Source organism: Chiloscyllium plagiosum, unplaced genomic scaffold (genome assembly GCF_037043375.1).
Source record: "Chiloscyllium plagiosum isolate Xiang-an unplaced genomic scaffold, Cpla_swu_hap1 HiC_scaffold_3, whole genome shotgun sequence".
Taxonomy (NCBI): domain Eukaryota; kingdom Metazoa; phylum Chordata; class Chondrichthyes; order Orectolobiformes; family Hemiscylliidae; genus Chiloscyllium; species Chiloscyllium plagiosum.
Genome location: NW_028270141.1, coordinates 40,521,194 through 40,546,110, shown reverse-complemented (window position 1 = coordinate 40,546,110; position 24,917 = coordinate 40,521,194). Strand labels below are relative to the sequence as shown.

The window sequence follows — 24,917 nt, the reverse complement described above, 5'->3', positions numbered from 1 at the left end:
CTAGGGGAGTATAGAAACAGAAATCTAGTTAGCCAAGTTTGAACAGCACAGATTTAGTGCTGTTTCTAACTATTGCAATTCAGTTAAAACCCCCTCCAAAACTAAAATTCTTTCATTATTTTCACACGTAGATAAATCAATTAATATGCTTTCTCTATTTTTAGACACATTTCTTTCCAACTAGTAAAAGCAGCATATTTTTTGGTGATGATTACTGGATCAGTTGAGACTCCAATATGCCATCTTTCTGGTTGAGGTGTTAACCCAAACCCCTCTACCCTCTCTGGCTCAGTCTATTGTGCTGGTTTTTAAGTTTATGCTGTTGCTTTGCATAGTCAGCACTTTTAAAGATGTCAGCTTTTCACAGTTCTGTAGATAACACTTCTGGGAAAGATACTCCATGTAAAAAGGAAGTATTTTACAGAAAGACCAAGTAGCTGAATATTTTAAATTATGGTTTTCAATAGAACACTGAAGCAACTGAAAAACATTCATACATAACAACAGATGGAAATATGAGAAATTCAGCCTTTTAAGAGACTGTGGATGAAACTCAGTCTCTTCAAACATTATATATTCCCAGTTACTTCTAAGACCTAGGAAACAGTCTGTTCTGTAATGTGGCCTATATTTATAGCTAAACCAGGGACGGGGGTCCAAGAAACGACATGTCAGCAAGACAAACCATTTTTGAAAGCGCTAACTTGAATGTTGCACAAGTTAAAAGAAAAAAAAATTACTGAAAAAGTTTGAGCTATCACCCAAGAAATTTAGTAGATTCATTTTTTTCAGCTTTTGGACAAAATAATACATCAATCGTATTATGCTCATGTTGCAAACTATCAAATGAGCTTGGAAAACTCCAGATGTTAATCTTGTGCAAAAATAATTGTTCTACAACTTATAATACATAGGTATCAGTCATGATTTTGGTTGCCCACCCTCACTAAAAGCAATATATTAGTTGTGCTTTTGCAGTAATTTGGAACCTCGGCTTACATCTTTTAAGTTCACACCTTTCATCAAGATTAATCAACAATTAGGCTATAGCACGGATACACATCAACAATGCAGCAACTTTTCAAAATAAATTCATACTGTTTCATACCTAATTTTAACTCAGTTAATTTGCATAACCATCAGCAGCCCATTGCGTCCAAGGAGGAATATACAAACACACTGAACGAGGTCTGACCTAAGTTGGTAGTGAATGAGTTTTAAAACCTTTTATCTTTTATCCTCATGGGGTAAATTGTGGTACTTACTTATTAGATCACTCTACATAAGTGGACAAGATTACAAAAGATTGTTAAAGTGGTCTGCAGTGGTCTCTAACAGCACAATTTTCCATAGAGCAAGGTTGCAGAGGAAAACGACTATCACATTATAGCAGATCGAACTGTCGTAGTTCATGGAGGTCTGGCTCTTTGCCTTGACCCACGTCTGTGGAGTGATACCCCTCAAGCTATATATATATTGAGTTGTCTCTTTGCAGTAGAGAGATGCTAATAGGGTTTTTACGGCTAATTACCTCACGTATAGTTTGAGAGCAAAAACAACAAGTCATAAGTACTGAGCATGTAGTCAGAAAATGTAAAGAGAAATGTGATGTCGCAAAATGCGATGTAGCTCTATGGAAAATCGTGCTGTTAGAGACCACTGCAGAAAATCACACTGTAGAAGCCCACTATAGAAAATCACTATACCCATTCAGCAGAAAGTTTGCATTATACAAACAACATCCACGATTTTTTTTCGCATTATAACCATTTCGCGTTGATGAAATGCACATTATACCAGAATGATCTATACTCGCATTTACACAGTTTTATTTGTCAACACTGGCCCATGACAAAGATCCTTAAATATATGTCCTGTGCCAATACCACAGGCTCACATTCCTGCAGTACCTGCTCACACAAACACATGCTCGAATTTTTGTTTTACACCTTCTTCATGCTTTAGATTGAAGCCACATCACCATTCCCCACCATTCTAAACCCATATTAATAACTGCTGCTATTAAGGTGGTCAAATTTATTGTTCCACAGATATAAAATCTGTGTCTCAGGACCTTGGTTAATGGAGATGATCATCAGTTCTATTACATACAATACACACTTCAATACATCTTACTAAAATATCATTATTTCTTAAAGTTGAATAGCTTCCTGCATCTCCAGGATTATAGCTTTTGGCATCTCATCTTAGCAAACTCTTGGAACAAGAAATATCCATTATTGTATGTTTACTTAACCTTAATGTGACAATCCAGAGTAAGTGAGCTTATATATCTGCCGTAAGGATCTCGTAGTCAATCCTGCAATTGGTTACCGCCTCATTCTCCTGAGACTTCCTAAAGTTTATCCACAATGCATATTTACACAAATGGAAACAACTGCATAAAAAGCTATTAAGTACCAGTGAACCCATCAAAAATGTCAAATGAAGTTATGTATCTCGAGCCAATGCCTTTCCTGTTTCCTAATACCATTCTGTATTCTTCTTTTACAAATACTGACAATTCGATTTTTAAATACCAAAGTAGGTCACAACAAAATAATTCAGCTCATTATATCTCTACCAGCTCTTTGGTCGAGCTATTTCATCAATATCACTTGCTGCTACTTTACCATCATCATGTAATTTTTTTTCCCCACCATGTACTTACCCACTTCTGTACTGAAAGAACTAGTGAATCGGCTTCCACCATTAATTCAGGCACTGCATTCCAGATTGCAACAACACGCCGTGTAAAACATATCAGCTCTGATTCTTTTGCCAATTACCTTGAATCTAAGATCTCTAATTACTGACTCTTCTGCTAATGGAAACAGTTTCCCTCATTTAACCTAATAAAACTATTTAAAATTTTGAACACCACTGCCAAAGCTCCTTCATAATCGCACTGTTTTAAAGCAAATAATCTCAATTATTCAATCCTTTCATATTACTGAAGTCCCTCAATCTCAGTACTATTCTAATCAATGTCCCTTTTATAGTCTCTCCAAGGTCATATCATCCTTGATCCAGCAAAGAGCTATCTAGACTTTTATAAAGATTTAACATACCAGAGTGAATTTTATTAGAAATTAGCTAAATGTCAATTTAAGAGTTTCATGGTAGATTTTCCTCTGAGGCCTAGTCAGATTATCACACTAGTTTTTGAAACTTGGCTCATTACTTATGCATGGTCCTACAGCAGTCTTCTTCCTTCTCACCACAGCAGAAGTACTTGACACTGCTGGGACCTCCTGGGATTTCTGTTGCCAGCATATTTAAAACGCAGCAATGTATCAGGTCTGAAGCTGTCCTGCATGTTTCATGTGAATTTTCCAGGAAATGGCAGACACAGGAAAATTGGCACCTACTTTGCCAACAAGTACCTGGAAGTTTGATGGACAGACTGAAATAGATTAGGGCTATTCTCTTTCTTCAGGACTGACATAGGAAACCATGCCAGCCTGGTCTGAGGTTGTCACCCATGGTAACAATATTTCCATGGTGCAGAGAAACATCCAGCAATATAGAAAGGAGGTGAATGATCTTCTCTACTGTTGTGACTGTCACAAGGTCAGTCAGGTGGACCTCACAGAATATAAGCTTCCTGATTGGGACTGTTAACCTCATCCAATCAGGGAGCCCTCGCTGACAGACAAACAGGATTGTGACGGGTCTAGCAATGACTTAGCCAGACCAGTGTCAAGTACCATTTAAGTGTTAATAAAGGGTGACTTGGTGATGGGATGTTAGGATAAAGATGGCAGATTTCTCCCTAAAGACATTAGTGAACCAGATGGGTTTTTCCAACAATCGATCATGGATTCACGGTCATCTTTAGACTCATACTTCCAGATTTTACTGAATTCAAATTACTCCATCTGCCGTGGTGGGATTTGAACCTGGGTCTCTGGATTAACTAAGAATACCACTGGGCCATTGTGTCCCCAGGCCTTGACTGAAGACATTTGCATAGCTTCACTCAGGACATATCCTGAGCAGAGGGACTATAGGTCAGCCCACAGCAAAACCCCAAAGCAAAGCCAAGCGACAGCCAAACGGTTAAAACTTTCTTCGGGATCTGGGCCAACAAAGACACTCAAGAGTCTGCATACCAGCAGCAACAAGACAGCAAAGAGGGCCACTGGGTCTGAACTGAGAAAGAGAACTCATAGGCTGGAATCCAGGAGAGTGCATACACTGGAAAGCCCACCTAGTATGGAACAGTTAAATTGCTCAGCAACATCCAAATCAGAACAAAAATATCTGGTTAAATGGTGACCCGGTTCGAATGGATGTTGACACCGGCGTGGCTGTATCAGTGATTGCAGAACCATGAGTTCGATGCCTCTTCCTGTGCACAAAGTGCCCAATCAGCAGTATTCCAATGAAAATTACCATCATGCTCCAAAATAGAGCACTGAGGTACAGGACAATATTGCACATGGACCAGAGGGGTGAGTGTATCTCCAATGACAACGTCCTAGGATGAGGAGGTTCAGGCAGCTGCAGCCCAGGAAATCTGCCCTGAGATGATTAATGACTGCTATCCAAAATGGAGGGCCGGAGGAGCAAGTGGCAAGCTGGAGTCACCAAATGTTCTGATTGTCATGTTGTGAATTGTTGCCATCTAGTTTCTATCTGGCAAGCAGGAGAATGAGAACCTGCAAATCAATGAGGGAAGATGAACTATTAATAAGCTGTTAATGCATGCAAATAGATATAAATTGGCCTCTTACCACTCACTCTAGCAACATTCTTATCTTACCATTCAACACCTGGTTACAGAATGGGATTTCTTGCTCGTGACATTGAAAATCTTATTCTGGCTGATTTGATCCTATTTTCACAACTTTCTCAGCAATGCCCTTGTAGTTCATGAACTGGAAAGATTCTGTCCAATTACTTTTGCACCCTATTCCTTTACTAATATATCATTTTCTGAAGAGAAAAAATTTGTAGTTTAGTATGGTCAAGGTAAGGGAGTGGGACTCTAAATTGCTCCTTCAGAGAGCTGGCATAAACACTATTGGCCAAATGGTCTCCTTCAGTTATCTAACCAGTTACAATTCTATTAAAGCCAAGAATCAAGTTTCTCAATGTTCCCTGCCAAATTGCTGGCTTTATGGTATAAACATCCACAGATCGCTCTGTTCTTCACCTCCATTAAAATTACATCCTGTCATTTATACTGGCTCTCCTCATTGTCCCTACTCCCAGAAGAGACGTGGGTCCAGATACAGTCGCAACCAGAACGGGAGAGGAGGAGCAATTGGAAATGGTCACCAGCACCTAAACAAGTGGGAGGCAGATGGACCTCAGCTAGTAAGAAACTGCTGTTTGGGACTGTCTTTAAATTAGTATAAATTAGAAAAATATATCCTTGTATTTGAAAGATAACTGAGAAACAGCTGAAATAAGTGGTTTTATAACAACATAATATAAAGTAAGTCAAAGTAGGATAAGGAGAAAAGTAAATTAGTTTAAACTACCAAAAATGTGCAGGTCAAGTGAGCTGGCCATGTTAAATTGCCCATAGGTTAGGTGTTAGGTGTATTAGTGAGAGGGAAATGGGTCTGGGTGGGTTACTCTTTGGAGGGTCGGTGTAGACCTGTTGGGCCAAAGAGCCTGTTTCTACCCTTGTAGGAAATCTAATCTAAAGTTAACACAGGGAAAATAATTTTTAGACTAGCTATGACAGTGGAGATCATTCCTGTGTGTTGCGTGGCCTGCAGTATGTGGGAAGCCTTAGATGCTTGTGGAAGTCTCCGGATGACTGAATCTGCAGGAATTGTCACAGACTCGATCAATTTGAATGCTGAGATTTGAAGCCTGAGCGTCACCTGGAGGCACAGTAGTGCAATCGTGAGGCTAAGTTTTGTATGTTTTTAGATGTAGTTCCATCCCCACAGCTTAATGAAGTGCAGTGAGAGGGAACGAGTGACCATTAATCAGACGAAAGCCAGGGTGCATCTCTCTCAAGAACTGATTTTTCTTATGTTTGTAAACAGTAGGGAGTGCAGCCAAAGCCCAACTGCACAAGGGAGAGCAGAACGAGATAGTGAACAATATTGGTAAGAGATTCAATAATGAGCAATACAGACTGATATTGCTGTGCCCGCAGGCATCACTCCAGAATGGTGTGTTGCCTCCCTGGGGCTGGGTCAAAGGTATCATTGAACATTCCCTTCAGTATGTGAGGCATACTGAAGGGAAAAGTGAACAGTCAGATGGTTGTTCACATTGGTACCAATGACATAGGTAGGAAGAGGGATGAGGTCTGGTAACAAGACTTTAGGGAGCTAAGCAGATTTAAAAAGCAGGACCTCAAAAGATTGTAATCTCTGAATTACTCCTGATGCCACATGCTCATCAGTACAGGAGTGGACAGATACAACAGATGAATGCATTATTGAAGAGTTGGAGCAAGAGGAAAGACTTTAGCTTCCTGGATTACTGGCTGCATTTGAGGAACATGGGACCTATGCAAGACAGACAAATTACATTTTGAACTGGAACAGGAACTATACCCTTGTGGTGGGATATTGCTAATGCAGCTGATGATGGCTTAAACTAATTTAGCAAGGGGATGAGATATTGTGGAAATACAATAGAGGGTGATGCATAGACAAGCATAGCAGAAGAACTAAGTCAACACAGAAGACAACTTAAATATAGTCAAGGCACAAGGAAACATAGCAAAAAAAGCACAGCATTTATTTTAAAGCGTGGCGTCTTGTGAGTGAGGCAGATGAGTGAGGCATTTAAAAGGTCTGTCTATACAATTCTTTATCTACTTGTAAGAGTCTTACTGGTTTGCATGTACTCCTCTCTTCCCAAATATAGCATTGTACCCTTCCCAGAATTGCACTGAATCTATTAATTTTCTGCCCACTCCATTAACCTCTCCAGGTCTTTCTACAGTCTTGACGCAGTTTGCCATTCCATAATTTGATATCAACAAACTTACATTGTGTGTATTTTTTTGCTTAAGTCCAAACCATTTACTTGTTTAAATGAAAAACAGTAAATCCAGTATATAAACTAACAGACTGAAAACCATACAGCTACCCCCACTCTCAACTTTCTGACGCCTTACCATTCCTCTATTATGTTTTATATATGAACTTTAATTTTCAAAATATCTTTACTGAGTAGTTTGTTGACAGCCTTCGTAAAAAAATTGTGTATACAACGCAATATATTCTCTTCTTCTTCATACATTGATTGCATTATTCTGGGAAATTATTTATTCTAGGAAATTAATTAAGCATGACTGAGAGGAGCAGGTGAGAGGAGGATCCAGCAACAGACAATAGCATCACTTAGGAGGAACAGAAGCGAGAAGGGCCCAAAGATAGGCCAAAAGATGGAGTCAGATTAATTGAAATTTATTGGCGAATAATATTACTTGCTGATTTCTCATTTCTAATTTAGAGTAAATAGTCCAAAAGAGGTCTTAAAGCATGGCAGGACAGCTCAGTTCTGTGGAAGGTACATCCTGTGCTACGTGGATCCTTCATGTAGGCTAGAAGATCACATGTAGGAAGTGTCTCTAGCTGTAAAAACTTGACCACTAGTTTTTACAGCTAGTTGATCACTATCTGGATAGGGTAGAAATATGGATGAGGTCCTAAAAGTAGAATTTAGAAAACTAGGCAAGACACTGGAAAGTGGCACCTGAAGGGAGTTATCACAGGATTGCTCCCATGTATTATGAGCCAGGGAATGTAGTAGGAAGGTTCAGCAAATGAACATATGGTTGAAAAGAAGGTGCAGGACAGAGGGCTCTAGATTTCTGGGGCACAGGGTTCAGTTGTTGTGTAGATGTGATCTATAGTGTATACATTGAGGCTTGGTTATTACATTAGCTCCTGGGGCTATTATCCTTGAGAGAAGAATGCTTTTGAGAAGAGTTTAATTTAGTTTGTCGGGGCGATGGGAACCCAAGAGGGAAAGTCAGAGAATAAAAACAGAGCTGGTTATGGGAAATAATACTTCAATCTAAATTTATATTCTGTAAATTTAATGAGCACCAGTGGTGTGGAAGAAAATATCCTAGAATGTGTTTGAAGTAATTTTCGAAAGTAATTAAGTTGAGGAACCAACTATGGCACAGGCTATTTTCAATCTGCTTTATGCAACAAGAAAGGACCAACTTGTTGTAAAAGAATCTTTCAGGAATAGTAACCATTGTATGATTGAATTCCAAAATTTTCAAACCTAATAAATTTGATCTGAAACAAAGGTCTCATATCTAAACAAAGGCAATTATAAAGTTAAGAGGTATAAGTTGGTTCTGTTAGATTTGGAAAAATAAATGTAAATAAGTTGCCACAAGAATCTGTTCTGGGACCATTACTGTTTGTCATTTTTATAAATGACTTGGATGCAAGCAGGATGCAGGTGGATGAAGTAGTAAATTTGCAGATGACACTAAAGTCGGTGGAGTAGTGGACAGTTTGGAAGAATGTTACAGGTTGCAGGGGGACTTAGATAAACTGCAGAATTGGGCTGAGATGTGGCAAATGGAGTTCAATGCAGTTAAATGTGAGGAGATGCACTTTTGGAAGAATAACAGGAAGGCAGAGTGCTGGGTCAATGGAAAGATTCTTGGTAGTGTGGATGTGCAGAGGGATCTTGGAGTCCACGTACATAGATCCCTGAAAGTTGCCACCCAGGTTGATGGTGCTGTTAGGAAGGCATACGGTGTGTTAGGTTTCATTCGTAGAGGGATTGAGTTCCGGACCCGCAATATCATACTGCAACTATACAAAATGCCAGTGTGGTCACACTGGAATATTGTGTACAGTTCTGGTCACCATATTTCGGGAAGAATGTGGAAGCATTAGAAAAGGTGCAGAGGAGATTTACCAGGATGTTGCCTTGTCTGGAGGGAAGGTCTTATGAGGAAAGGCTGAGAGATTTGGGTCTGTTCTCATTGGAAAGGCGGCGGCCATGAGGGGATTTGATAGAGACATACAAGACGATCAGAGGATTAGATATGGTAGACAGTGAAAGTCTTTTTCAGAGGATGATGACGTCAGTTTGTACGAGGGGGCAGAACTACAAATTGAGGGGTGATAGATTTAAGACAGATATCAGAGTCAGGGTCTTTACGCAGAGATGGTCAGGGCGTGGAATGCCCTACCTGCTAATGTAGTCAACTCAGCCACATTAGGGAGATTTAAACAATCCTTAGATAAGCACATGGATGATGATGGAATAGTGTAGGGGACGAGTTGAGAATAGTTCACAGGTTGGTGCAACATCGAGGGCAGAAGGGTCTGTTCTGTGCTGTATTGTTCTATGTTCTAAGGTTTGATGGTAGATAGGACACTAGCTAATATTTAAAGAACTAATGCCTGGCTTTCAAAAACATATATTCATTGAAAGAAAAACCTATCAGAAAAAGCGAGCGCCATGGCTAACAAGAATTGTTAAATATTGTCTTAGATCAAAGGAGGAGACTTAGAAAGTTGCCAGAAATTTTAAAGCCTAGGAATTGGGAGAACTTGGTTGAATTTTAAAAATGGACCAAGAAATTAAAAAGACAATGAATAAGAAACATAAAACCGATAAGTATGTTTAAGGAAAGCATTGGTCCACTACAGATAACAACTGGAGAATTTATAATAAGAAATTGAGAAATGGCAGAGAAGTTAAGTACTTTGTGTCTGTGATAGAAAACATAAGAGGTCTCTGAAATAATTATGGTCTAAGTGTCTAGTGAGTGTGGAACTGAAAGAAATTAAGGTTATTAAAAAAATAATTTTGGAGAAATTGAGACAAAGTTGATAAAACCCCAGGATTCGATGACCTACACCTAAAGTGCTAGAAGAGATAGCTTACAGAACAATGCATGCATTGTGAAGATCTTTAAAAATTATTTTAATTTTGTAATATTGCCTCCAGATTAGAAGGCTGCTGATGTAACCCTACTGTTTACAAAATAAAGGAGAGAGAAAACAGAGGTGCAGATGTGTTAACCTGGTGTCAGTACAAGGGAAAATACTAGAATGTTAAAAAGGATGGGATAACAAGATATTTAGGAAGTAATTGGACAGAGTCAACATGAATTGATGAAACGGAAATCCAGTTTGACAAACCTGATAAGAACTCTTTGAGGATGTTACCGGCAGATTCAATAAGGGGGAAACCAGTGAATATTGTGTTTTTGGATTTTCAGAAGGCTTTTCCCTAAAGTCCCACACAGATTAGTAAACAAAATTAAATTGCATGGGATTGGGATTAATATACTGGCATGAGGATTAGTGAAGAAAGCAGAGAATAGGAATAACCTGAAATATTCCTCAGATTGGCAGAATGTGCCAGCGAGTTACTGCAAGAATCATTATCAGGCCCTGACTATTCCTAATTTATAGCATCAACTTGGGCATGGCACTAATTTAATATTTCAAGTTTGCAGATGATACTGAACTTGGTGAAAAGTACAAAGTGGATGCAAATTGGCTTCAAGAGGATTGAGACATCCTGCTTGAGTTGACAAGAGCAATGGAGTTGAAATATGATGTGAAATTAACCACACTGATAAAGGAACAAATGCGCCAAGTATTTCGTAAAATGGTGAGTGATTGAAAAGTGCACGTTGAAAGGGATCTGATTCTTTGCTCATAAGTCACTGTAAGCTTGCATGTCAGTGCTGCAAGCAACTTGGATGGCAAAACTGTTAGTGTTTATTCTAAGAGGATTGAGTTCAGGAACAAAGATAACTTGCTTTGATAACACAGAACACTACTAAGAACACACAGAGAATTCTGTGCAGTAAGGAATAAATTACCTGAAGGAAGATATATTTGCCATAGAGTGTATGCAGCGGTGGTTAAACAGACTGATTCCTCGGATGGTGGGACTGCTCTGTGAGAAGTGATTGAGAAGACTGAGCCTGTATTCCCTGGACGTTAAAAGAATGAAATGACTTCATAGCAACTTTTCAAGTTCTTAAAGGGCTCACAATAGATGCAGAAAGGATTTTTCCCTGATTATGGGATGTAGAATCAGATGACAGTCTCAAGAAAAGCAAGCCATTTAGGACTGAGATGAGCAGGAATGCCTTCACTCAAAGGGTGGCAAATCTTTGGAATTTTACACCACAGAAGGCTTTGGAAGCTCAGTCATTAAATTCGAGAGATTATATATAGAGGGATGTGATGTTGGAAGTAGATTACCCAGGATCTGAATTGGGGTGAGCAGGCCTAAAAGGCTAAATAACTAACTAATTCCTGTTCCTCTGTTTCTCTGCCATTACAAATCTAAGTTGCTAAATAAGTTTGTTAATTTTATCTTGTACTCATTTATCAATGTTAAGATTAATTACCATAAAAGGAACAAGAGCTACACCCTCAGGGAACAATACATCTCAAAGCCATTCATAGACTCACTACCCAATATTGAAGCAAGCTCCATTAGCTCAGGATGTTTCAAGAATGAATGGTTGTCAGCAATTGCTAAAATTACATTTTGCTAAACAGATTTTAATAATTTCACTGTGGGATACAGGAAATGTAGGAAGACAAGTAACACCCAACCCTAGCAGTTTTTCAAGTCAGAATAAAAAGACCCAGGTAGAAATTAATGTTTTCAAATTGGACAAAATTTTGGCAAAACAACATTCATTACTTTTAAATGTAGTGATAATATATACAAAAGCTACAGCCGTTTTGAAGCTAAAAATGCATTTTTATAGGCAGTTGTCATCTTACATGCAACAAATAAGAAAAAAATGCATTTTTACAGCATTTTCCACAACCTCAACATTTTAAAGCCTTTGAGAATAATGAAATAATTTAAGCATAGTCACTGTTGTAATCTAGGAAACATAGCAGGAATTTCTCTACATCAAGGTTCCACAAACAGCAATGAAATAATTTCCAGACGAACAGTTCTTGTGATCTTGAGTGATAATAGCTCATTAGGAAGAACTCCCCTACTCTCCCTCCAATAATGCCAATCGGGTTCCTACAATCCACCTGAGAGCAGACAGGGTTTCAGTTTCACGTTTCATTAAAAATAATTGAAGACAGCACATTTGCCAATGTAACACTCCCTCAGTAATCAGTAAGTATCACAATATATTATCAAGTCTCTGCAATGGAACTTGAACCAACATCTTAAAAAAAAAAGAGCCAACTGAGTCTGACACCGGAGCAGTTCAAGATCCACATTCAGTAACTTGTCAGTCTCCTCAAGTGAACCAAGACAGATCTTACAATTCATCGGGATTTTGAATGGGACTGTAACACTCCATTACAGTGCAGAGGTGGAACTTCATTGATGCTACAACATGTACAGAAGAGATTGATATCGATTCTCACAAATACCTTGGGTGGGACAAAGAAAAATCTGGGATTAATCCAACACTAAAGCAAGACATCTGTTAGATGTCAGGTGCAAAGCACATGGGTGAATCCCAATCCGAATGGACACTTTCCAGATGTTCTTTGTATGGAGCCTGTGGAAAACAATGTGAACTAACCAGATGATTTCCTTCCCCCTCACCCACATCCTTTATTAGCAACAACAGTAACAAGCATAACTAACAAATTAATGTTGAATGGTTTAGGATTTTAGGTTTTCAATGTTAAAACAATGGGTTGAAATACTGCACTAAATGTTTCATAGGTATCACAGAACCATTTTATGATAGTACAGCATCACAAAAGAAAAAAGCTGTGAGCAGTTAATTTAATTTCAAACTATTTCAAAATCTTTATCACAGGTGCACTAACCTCTTTCTTTCGAGCTATCCTGATATAAAAGTCAATGTAAAACCCAAAGCAGAATGTCAAGACAAAGGACTGGAAGTAGCCTATTCACCCCATTAGGTCCATCAGCTTTTTTAAAAAAATAGTGATAGAAAAGGATTGATCTGGTTTAAAAGTTAGAACTCTAAATTGGACGAAGGCAAAATGTTGACAGTATTAAGCAAGAATTTTCAAACGTTGATCGGAGGCAGATATTTGCAGTTAAAGGGACAGCTGGAAAATAGGAAGTCTTCAAAATGAGACAGAGAGTCCAGAATCAGTATGTTCCTCTTTGGGTGAAGGGTAAGGCTGGTAGGTGTAGGCAATGCTGGATAACTAGAGAAATTGATGTTCTGGTCAAGAAAAAGAAGGAAGCACATGTCAGGTATAGACAGCAGTGATCGAGTGAATCCCAAGAAAAGTATAAGGCAGTAGGAATATACTTAAGAGGGAAATCAGGGGGGTGGGTGGGCAAAAAAGGAGACATTAGATAGCTTTGGCAAATAGGGGTAAGGAGAATCCAAAAGGGATTCTACAAATACATTAAGGACAAAAGAGTAACTAGGAATCGAATAAAGATCAGCAAGGCAGCCTATGTGTGGAATAGTGTGAGGATGTGTGAGATACTAAATGAGGATTTTGCATCAGTGTTTATTGTGGAAAAGGATAGGAGAGCTAGAGAACTTGTGGAATAAACAGTGACATCTTAAAGTGTCCATATTACAGAGGTGGTGGTGCTGGACATCTTAACGCATAAAAGTTGGAAAAATCCCCAGGACCTGAACAGGTGTCCCCAGAACCTTGAGAAGCTAGGGAAGTGATTGGGCACCTTGCTGGGATATTTGTATGATCAATCACCACAGGAGAGGTGCAGAAAGACTACAGGTTGATGAACGTGGTGCCACTATTTAAAGGTTGTAAGGAAAAGCCAGGGAACTATAGCCTGGTGAGCCTGATATCAGTGGTAGGTAAATTTTTGGAGGAGATCCCGAGGGACAGGATTTAGATGTACAGCTCTCCAAGACTGTCCTTTCATATCTGGGTCAACCCAGTGACTCTTCCAATGCCAGTATATCTTTCCTTAGATACAGAGCTCAAAATTGTTCAAAGCATTTCAGTTGTGGCCTGACTAGCGCCTTCTATAGTTTGAGCAAGACCTCCCTTTGTTGGTAGGAGAAAGTGAGGACTGCAGATGCTGGAGATCAGAGCTGAAAATGTGTTGCTGGAAAAGCGCAGCAGGTCAGGCAGCATCCAAGGAGCAGGAGAATCGACGTTTCGGGCATGAGCCCTTCTTCAGCCCTGTTACCCACAAGTTGGATGTTAACTTTTTGTAATTCATGGTTGAGGATCCCAATTCTGTAGCTTACTGTGGTTATAGAATCAGTATACAGCACAGAAACAGACCCTTCCAACCAACTCATCCATTCCAATCAGAAATCTGGTTTCATTTGCCAGCATTCAACCATCCCTTTCCTATTCACATACTCATCCAGATGCCTTTTAAATGTTGTAATTGTACCCACTTTCACCACTTCCTCTGGCAGCTCGTTCCATACACGCACCACACTGTGTGGAATATTTACCCCTTGGATCCCTTTTAAATTTTCCCCCTCTCACCTTAAGCCTATGTTTCAGAATTGAGGATCTGGAATCTGAGCTTCAAACACTGCCGCACATCCTGGAGGGGGAGAGTTACCTGGACGCTTAGTTTCAGTAGGCAGTCACATCCGGTAGATTAAGTAATTCAAATTCAGTTAATGATCAGGGACAACAGGATGTGACTGTAAGTGAGGCAGGTAGGGGGATTCTGAGCTCAGGAGTGGAGGAGCCTCAGCCTTCGACCTTGTCCAACAGGTATGAGATTTTTGCTCCCTGTATGGATGAGGAAAAGGGCTATAGACAGGATGAGCCAGCTGACCACGGCACCATGGTGCAGAAGGCCATTCAAGAGGGGGGAGCAAAAAGACAAGTACTTGTTATAGGGGATTCTATAATTAGGGGGACAGATAGTATCCTTTGCGAGCCGGATCAGGAGTCCTGCATGGTGTGTTGCCTGCCCAGTGCCAGGGTGCAGGACATCTCCGATTGGCTTAAAAGGATATTGGAGCGGGAGGGGAAGGATCCAGTTATTGTGGTCCATGTTGGCACTAACAACATAGGCAAAGCTAGGAAGGAGGACCTGTTTGGGGAGTATCAAGCACTAGGAAAAAATCTAAGAACAGGTCCTCAAGGGTCATAATCTCTGGATTACTGCTCAAGCCACGTGCTAATTGACATAGGGATAAGAAAATTAGGGAAGTAAACACATGGCTAAGAGGTTGGTGTGGGAAAGAGGGATTCCATTTCATGGGACATTTGCATCAGTTTTGGAACCAGAGGGATCTGTACCGATGGGACAGTCTCCACCTGAACCAATCTGGAACCAGTGTTCTGGCGAAAAGGATAAATAGGGTGGTCAGTAGGACTTTAAACCTGTGAGTTTGGTGGAAGGGAAAGGGAAAGCAACAAGGAATATGGAGTCAACTAGAAAGATAAGCAAAAGGTTAGGATGTGTGCAGGGTTTAAATTCAAGTCAGGTTAGGAATGAAGCAAAAAGGAATGCTAACTTAGAACATATTACTAGAGATGTTGGAAATCATGAGGATAAGAAAATTATCATTAAGGTGCTTTATCTAAATGCTCGTAGTATTCGTAACAAAGCAGATGAATTAACGGCACAAATCATCATGAATGATTATGATGTGGTAGGCATCACAGAGATGTGGTCGAGGGGGTTCAGGACAGGCAGTTAAACATTCAAGGATTTACAACTTATTGAAAAGACAGGGAGACGGGCAGAGGTTAAATATATGGCACTGAATGACATAGTGTTAAATGATGTGGAGTCTGTGTGGGTGGAGTTGAGGAACCACAAATGCAAAAAAAAACCATAATGGGAGTTATGTACAGACCTCCCAGCAGTGGTCAGGACCAGGGGTGCAAGGTGTACCAGGAAATAAATAGGGCATGTCAGAGAGGCAAGGTCACAGTGATCATGGGGGACTTCAATATGCAGGTGGACTGGGTGAATAATGTTGCTGGTGGATCCAAAGATGATAATTCGTGGAATGCTTATAGGATGGCTTTTTGGAACAGCTTGTGATGGAGTCTACAAGGGAACAGGCTATTCTGGACTTACTTCTATGTAATGAGCCAGACTTTATAAAAGATTTTAAAGTAAAGGGAACACTTAGGAGGAAGCAATCATAATATGGTAGAGTTCAGTCTGCAGTTTAAAAGAGAGAAGGCAAAATCGGATGCAATGGAGTTACAATTAAATAAAGGTAATTACAGGGGTATGAGAGAGGAACTGACAAAAATCGAATGGAAGTAGAACCTAGTGGGGAAAACAGGAGAGCATCAATGGCAGGAGTTTCTGGGTGTAATTGAGGACACAGTACAGAGGTTCATCCCCAAGAAAAGAAAGATTATCCGGGAAGGGATTAGACAAAGGAAGTCAGGAAATATATCAAAGAAAAAGAGAAAGCCTATAAAGTGGTCAAGAGCACAGGGAAATCAGAAGATTGAGAAGACTACAAAAACAAACAGAGGATAACAAAGAAAGAAAAAAGGAAGGAGAGGATCAAATGTGAAGGTAAGCTAGCCAGTAATATTAGAAATGATAGAAAAAGTTTCTTTCAAAACATAAGAAACAAACGAGAGGCAAAGGTAGAAATTGGGCCGCTCCAAATTGATACCGGAGGCTAGTGCTGGGAGATAAGGAAATAGCTGATTAACTTAATAAGTACTTTGTGTCAGTCTTCACAGTGCAAGACATGAGTTATATCCCAACAATTAAGGAGAGTCAGGGGGCACAGTTGAGTATGGTAGCCATTGCAAAAGAGGAAGTGCTAGAAAAGCTAAAAGTCGAAAAATTGAAAAATCTCTTGACCCCGATGGGCTACATCCTAGAGTTCTTAGAGAGGTGGCTCAGGAAATAGCAGAGGCATTGACTGTGATTTCTCAAAAATCATTGGAGTCAGGGAAAGTCCCAAATGATTGGAAAATCGCTGTCGTATCTCCTTTGTTCAAAAAGAATCAAGACAAAAGATGGAAAATTATACGCCGATTAGCTGAACCTCGATTGTCGGTAAAATTCTAGAATCCATCGTTAAGGATGAAATTTCTAAATTATTGGAGGTGCAGGGTTAGATTAGAACAAGTCAGCATGGATTTAGTAAGGGGAGGTCGTGCCTGACAAATCTGTTAGAATTCTTTGAAGAGGTAACAAGTAGGTTAAACCAGGGAAGCCTGGTGAATATTATCTACCTAGACTTCCAAAAGGCCTTTGATAAGGTTCCTCACGGGAAGATGCTGAGTAAGGCGAGAGCCCATGGTGTTCGAGGTGAGCTACTGACATGGATTGGGGATTGGCTGCTGACAGAAGGCAGAGAGTTGGGATAAAACGTTCTTTTCAGAATGGCAGCCGGTGACAAGTGGGGTCCCACAGGTTAGACAGTTTAGAAGAGTAGTGCAGGAAACGTCTGATGAAATTCAATGTGAGCAAGTGCGAGGTCTTGCACTTTGGAAAAAAGAATACAGGCATGGACTATTTTTTAAACGGTGACAAATTTCATAAAGCCAAAGTACAAAGGGATCTGGGAGTACTGGTCCAGGATTCTCTAAAGGTTGATTTGCAGGTTGAATCAGTGATTAAGAAAGTGAATGTAATGTTGTCATTTATCTCAAGAGAGTTGGAACATAAAAACAGTGATGTGCTTCTGAGACTTTATAATGCTCTGGTTAGGCCCCATTTAGAATACTGTGTCCAGTTTTGGGCCCCAAACCTCAGGAAGGACATATTGGCACTGAAGCGTGTCCAGCGGAGATTCACATGATCCCTGGAATGGTAGGCCTAACATATGATGAACAGCTGAGGACCCTAGGATTGTATTCATTAGAGCTTAGATGGTTGAGGGGAGATCTAATAACTTTCTAAGCCATGCATTGTCTTGTGTAAGAGTGGATGCTGGAAAGTGGTTTCCGTTAGGCGGGGAGACTAGGACCCGTGGGTATAGCCTTAAAATTAGTGGGGGTCAATTTAGAACAGAAATGAGGAGACATTTCTTTAGCCAGAGAGTGGTGGACCTATGGAATTCATTGCCATGGAGCACCGTGGAGGTCGGTATATTGGGTATCTTCAAGACAGAGATTGATAAATTCTTGATCTCGCAAGGAATTAAGGGCTACGGGGAGTGTGTGGGTAAATGGAATTGAAACACCCATCAGCCATGATTAAATGGTGAAGTGAACTCAATGGGCCGAATGGCCTTGCTTCCACTCCTATGTCTTATGGTCTTATGTTCTCGAGTTTTGTACTTCCCCACCCTGATGAAAAGACCTTGACTGTTCACTCTAACTCGTGCGGTCTCTGAATTCTAGTTACCTCATTCTTAAAGGTCTCCCAGTTCCCAACCGTCCCTTTACCTGCGAATAGCCTCCCCAATCAACTTTAATCGTCAAGATTGGCCTTACTCCAATTTAGAACTTTAACTTTTTGATCAGTTCTATCCTTTTCCATAACGATTAAAACTGATAACATTATGATCACTTTCCTCAAAGGTTTTCTCCTGCATGATCTCACATTTTCCCAGATTAGCCAAGTTCTTGCCCACTCACTCACTCACTGCCTTGGCAGACTATGTCACCCTTATCATTTGCCTTCTCATCTATTCTTGCGTGATTTGAATTTGGTTACAGTGCATTCACTTTTTCATCCAAGTCTTTAACATGCATTGTAAATAATTGTAGCCCCAGCATTGATCCTTTTGCAACCATTAATTACAGGTTGGCAGCTTGGAAATGCCTCCCTTATCCCAACTCTCATCTATCCATGCTGATATACTTCCTCCAAACCCTTGGGCTCTTACCTTACTAAGTAGCTGAATGTGTGGTTCAAATATATTACATGCACTGCTTCTTTATCGATGCTGCTTATTAACTCCTCAAAAAAAATTCTTTTAAGTTTGTCAGGCCTGATTTCTCCTTCATGGATTCAAACAGATTCTGCTTATATTTCTAAATGCTCTGCTGTCACATTCTTTATAATAAACTCTAATTCTTCCAAAAACAGATGTTAAGCTAACTGGTCTGTGGCTGCCTTTTCTTTCCTTCTTGGCATAAATAAGATGTTACATTGGTAGGTTTCCAATCCTCTGCAACTTTTTCAGAATCTAAGCATTGTTGGAAGACAGTTCATCTATTATCTCTTAATATTCTAAGATACATCCTATTATGTTCAGTGGACTTATTGATTTTAGGCCCATTAGATTCCATAGTTATATTTTTTCTCTAGTTATATTTACTCTCCTTCCCTTGCCCTTGATTATTTAGTAATTTTGAAAAGCTATTAATTTCGTCTACTATGAACATTGATGCAAAGTTTTTATTCAACCTCTGTCGACTTCCTGGCACCTCCCCCTCCCCCCCACCCCAGTCTCATTCTAAGTGGCCCATGTTAACTTTGGCTTCTATTTTAGTTTATATGTTTAGAGGTTTTTGATGCCCATTTTGATATTACTTGCAAGTTTACCCTCCAAGTTTATAATTTCCCTCAATGTTTTGAGCATCTTTTGTTGGGTTTTAAAAACTTTTCAATCCTCTGGCTTCCCATTCAGCTTTGCCACATTTTCTTTCAAAGTGATGCTATCCTCAACTTCCCCAGTTAACCATGGTTGGCTTATCCCCTTCCTAAAACCTTCTTTCTCATTGAAATACATTTTTGCTGTGATCTAGTTTCTTAAACCTGTTATTTTTCCTCAACCATCTATGCTGCTAAACTCCTTTCTGAGCTTACTCCAGCTAGCTCTTCCCTCATTCCTTCATAAATGTACATTTCTAATCTTAGCACATTTGTTTCTGACCCAAATTCTTCACACACAAACAGAATGCTAATTTCTACCACATGGTCACTGTTTCCTAGGGAATGTTTTACTGACATTTTATTAAATTTGCTTCAATACAATCACCAGATCCAAAATGGCCTGACCACTGGTTTAAATCAACAATATCTTGTTCTAGGATCCTGTCCTAAATACAATGAGTTCTTCCTTGTGGTTATCTTTGTCATTCTGACTATCCCAAGCTCCAAAAAAAAATTCAAGTCAGACGATTAATGTATTTTGATTTTTATATGCCCTCATTATCTCCTTATTTATTCTCTGGCCCACTAAATAGCTACTGTTAAGATACCTATAGACCACACTTACCAATGACCACACTCTGCCCATATGTCTTCACTTTTGCAATCCAAGATCTTTTATCAAACTAATTTCACCTTGTACTAACAATGCTATTCTGCCATCCTTTCCTCCTTCCTGTCCTTTCAAAAAGTTACACACCACAGAATATTTAATTCCCAGCTTTGATCTCCTTGTAACTGTCACAAAGTAATGGCTGTAATATCAAACATGTTAACCTATATTTATGCTATTTATGAATTTATTTTGCTCCAAATACTACATTTTTGAGTAAAGAGCCATTTTAACTTTTTTACAATTATTTTCCCTTTGGCACTATTGACTGCTATTTTTCTGTATTTGTCTACTTTGTCCCTTCATGCCCCACCCTGGGTCTTGCCATTCAAACATCAAGTCATTCCTGTTGAAGAGCTTATGCTCGAAACATCAACTCTCCTGGCCCTCGGATGCTGCCTGACCTGCTGTGCTTTTCCAGCACCACACTTTTTGATTCGGATCTCCAGCATCTGCAGTCCTCTCTTTCTCTTTATTCAAATAGCTGAAAAAAACCCACCCCCTCACTGCCTCTAACTAATTTAAAGTTCCCCTCTACACCTGTTATTTGATTTGCCAGAACACTGGTCCCAGCACTGTTAAAGAAAAGCATGTCTCACTAGAACAGCTCCCCTCTTCCCCAATACTAGTGCCAGTACCTCATGCCCTGAAACCCATTCCACGCACACAATCCTTGAGCCATGCATTTAACTCTTTGACTTTATTAAACCTATGTCAGTTTGCTCATGGCTCAGATGTTAATCCCAAGATTATGACATTGCAAGTTCGTCTTTCCAATTTAGTTTTCAACTCTTCAAAATCCTTCAGCAGAACCTCCTTTCTAGTTCTATCAACGTTGCTGGCACCAAGGATGGCCTTAACCCTGGCAGCGGGCAGGCACCACAGCTTTCAAGACTCCTGGTCACAGCTGCAGAGACCTCCCTAATTACACTGTCCTCTAAATACATACCTAGCTCCTTTCTCCCACCTTGAATGGCTCCCTATACCAAGTTGCCCTGCTCAGTTTGCTGATCTCAACCTGATAACCCTTCTGTACCTATGTCCCCTTACGACAGGGTCTGGGAAACAGAAGGCATAATCTCAGTAAGGAGTCACACAGTTAAGTCAGAAGAATTTCTTTGGAGGGCAGAATTATTTACTGCACAGGGCTGTCAAGGCTGGATCATTAAGTATATCAAAGGATGAGATAGACTGACTTATCATGAAGGGAATCAAGGGTTCTAGTGAAAGGGCAAGAAAGCAGAGTGTAGGATTATCAGATCAGCCATCTTCTCACTGAATTGCAGAGCAGACTTGATGGGCTGAATAGGCTACTTCTGCCTCTGCATCATACAATCTTAACTTCCCTGCAGTCTCAACTCTTGTTTGCAGGGCTGCAAGAACCTTATAAATTTCTGAACTTAAAAATAAAACAGAATACACAGGATATGTAGCATTTAATAATATCTTGTTCAACTTCAGTTAACACAATAGGCTTGATTTTCAGTTCAGGGTCAGGAACCAGATACCATCACTAGATTGTTTACATGACAATTTTCAAATGCAAATGCCCTGAGCTGAGCTGAACAGCCAATTAGCAATGCCAGCATTATCAGAATATAGGAATAACCTGCAGAGTACAAATGTCATAGGCAGATGACAGCTATGATGGGATTTATTGCTGCCTTGCAAATAGGAAAAAGCCAGCAGCCTCAAATTGGCCAAATAGCCAAAATGAGATAACTTATTCAATTCAGGGCTAGATCTCCCAGAGTTTCCCATCATTAAAAAAAAAGAGAGACCTCTATGTTCTATTGCTTTAAGCAATTATAGCTAAATATGAACAAATTGAAAATTGCCTTCTTGCCCTCCTGATTCATCAATCAGTTCAGGAGAATACTAAGCCATTAATTAGAGATTAATAGGCTCCCTGTTCTGTCCATCCTACACTCTATTTGAAAGTGTTGTTGCATTCGGAAGCAGTAGGATGCAATGCACATATTCAAATCTCAGCCACAGATGTTCCCACCCCCATCGGCAATCAAAGGTCTGGTTCAATCTATTTCCTACACATGTCAACTGTCTGTTTTACATTAAAAAAAACTTATTGACAAGAACCTGCAGGCTTTTAAAATTCTCTGTCTCATGAATACTGTGGCAACATTGTGGCTCTTCCAATGCCCTGCAGGAGACCATCAAATGAAAGTGAAGTTTGATATATTCTATATATTGTGTATATTTTAATGGACTGAATTCAAGTTCTGATGATGATCAATCACTTAGTAAGATCCATTAAAGCAAAGAAAACCCCACAAGATTCAAAGATGTGTACAGCAATCTCATTAATAGTAACCATAATGCTAGTTTCATACTACCATTACTTACAAAAATAAGGAAACACGGACATAAGATCTGTGGTGGACTTCAGAAAAAATGCCTGAATTGGTTCTGCCTGGCAATTTAGTGGTGTAGTACAGTAAATACAAATGAATAGAGTTTTCCTGAAGCTTTTCTGTATGTTGTAAACAAGAATCAACACAACTACAGCTGCTGAGTATGATGGCGTTGTGGGCTGAACCTTAGTTTGTTTTTGGCAAAGTATCAGTTTTTCTGAGTTTCTGGAGGGTTTTTTTCCATGAGGCATAGCAGGTTTTCTGCCACATCTTACCACACTAGGTTTATTGCCTATCTAACTTTTCCCTTTGGTGTTTCTCTTGTCCAACTCTAGCCCCATTTTACCATTCGCCATGCTGAGGAAAACTCACCACTGCTGGAATATTCTGAAATGGACGAGCATCTCTATTGCTAGCACCACTTTTAAAAGGTTATTGTGCACCTGAACAGGCATTATTACTCTGAAGCTGACTCGCACAGTCCTGAACATGTGTCCCAGAAATAGCAGAAAAGAGAAAAATGGCTTTCTGCTTTGCAGACAGGGACTCTGGCAGACAAGATAGTGCAAAGCAAGGATGTTCTCTTCCTTCAAGACTGGCAGAGGACACCACAAAATCAGAACATGTCAGCCTGAACTGAGGCTGTCACTCAGTCTCAGCCATCTGGAGAAATGCACGGTAATACAGGAAAAAGGACACAGACTTTCCTCATTCCAGTAACACAAGTGCCAACATTGTTGAACTGATACCTCACACTCACTCATCTGTTATTGTCTCCCTTCTACCACGGCTCAAGTTCTACTACACTCTCTCTATTGCCTGGAACATCCTCACTCACTGTCATCCATGCAAACTGCTAACACCACTAGCAATGCATGTCTTTGCACTGCCTACTCATTTGCTCAAGACACTACTTCCCCATATCAAAACTAACTGTGTTACTCCTTGAAATCTTCATGACCATTAGCCTCTCTCATATTCCAGGAGGTTAAACTATTATAGGGCAGAAAGAATCAAAAAGGGTGATAAGGCTACCCAATATTCGGCTCCTCACCCTTTGAGGAGATTGGAACTCCGACATCCCTGAGCAGATGACTGTGCCCAAGCACAGATACTGGAATGGTATCGAAGGCTACCATTAACTTACTGTGCTGGGACCTCATGACCAACAGCTACCTCCTTTGACCTGACAGAGGGCTGCTGACAAGCTTCCTTGATTTATGTCTGTGCTGAACAGCACAGCAATACAGCAGTACTGCAAGTTTACAATCTTTGGCTGAGTGGCAAAGCACAAAAAGGCAAAACAAGGCATTGCAGGGCAGAAAAGCTTTGGGCATCCAGGTAGGCTGAAAGTGAGTAAGCACTAAGAGAGCAAGCAAACAGCTTAGAAATGCAGCCTGATCCAGTCCATGTGCTGGGTAACTGCCCTCGAGTGCAAAGCATTCTGCTGCAGCATTACAATGATACTTGTCGATACAGACAGAGGTACAGAATTAAGTGTAGAAATGTACTGTAAGTGGACCGGAGATGTGACATCGGAGTTTTTAAAAGCCGGCACATGTTGGATACCAATGTCTGTAGACTTGGGCACACATGGCTGTGCCTCTGAAGCCCGCACTGAGATGTTGGGCCTTTAAAGCAAGTAACGGATAAAGTAGTCAGGCATCCACTGTGACTTTTATGTTGTGAATTCTCAGCCTCCAGTTTGCTTGAGGTTGATGTTATGATGGAAAGCTGCATATTAGTGAGGTGAGATATACAATTAATACGTTTCTGGACGTAGGTTTCCTCGTTGAGCTGAAAAGTTCATTTTCAGACACTTGGTCACCATACTAGGTAACATCATCAGAGAGCCTCCGGATTCATCTGAAACATCTGAAAATGAACCTTCCAGCTCAGCGAGCAAACCTACATCCAGAGTCTCAACCTGAGCTACAAATCTTCTCAAAATTAGTTCATAAGGTTGTTAACAAGCATTAATCCCCTAAATAGGCAACTCGCCACTGCCTCGCAAGAATCTTGCCTCAATGCCCAGGGCATAGTTAAGAGACACAGAGTTGGATCAGACATCAAGATTGGTCTTGTTGGAGTCCTTGCACAATTCTATAACATTTCTAACCGTGGCCTTAGTCATTTACCTCCCCGCCAATAAGATTCTGCCTAACATGTATTTTTGCCCAATTCAGGATTCAAGATTTTATTTGACTTAATATTTAACTAAATTCAAGAAATCTCATCCAATACAAGCTCTCAGAAACCCTGAAAGGATATTACAGCAAAATAATTAACGTGATGATCCACTTGTAAGCAAGTTAAAAATTACTAAAAGACCAACATCATGCACACAGGGTTACAGAGGGAAGAATTTAACTCTGTAACATTGTATTGATTTTTTTAAAGATATCACTAAGCTTTCCAAGAAGGATTATTTTTAACTTTCACATAAACTTACAGCTGAACCCAAAAAGCTGGAAATTTCACAAAACAGA

The 24,917-nt window shown here is 39.9% G+C and overlaps 1 protein-coding gene across 4 annotated transcripts in view; it reads right to left on the bottom strand.

The window, feature by feature from the left end:
• sipa1l2a (signal-induced proliferation-associated 1like 2, genome duplicate a) overlaps nt 1-24,917 on the bottom strand; it is a 598,903-nt gene that overhangs the window by 277,710 nt on the left and 296,276 nt on the right. The gene's annotated exons all lie outside the window — the stretch shown is intronic.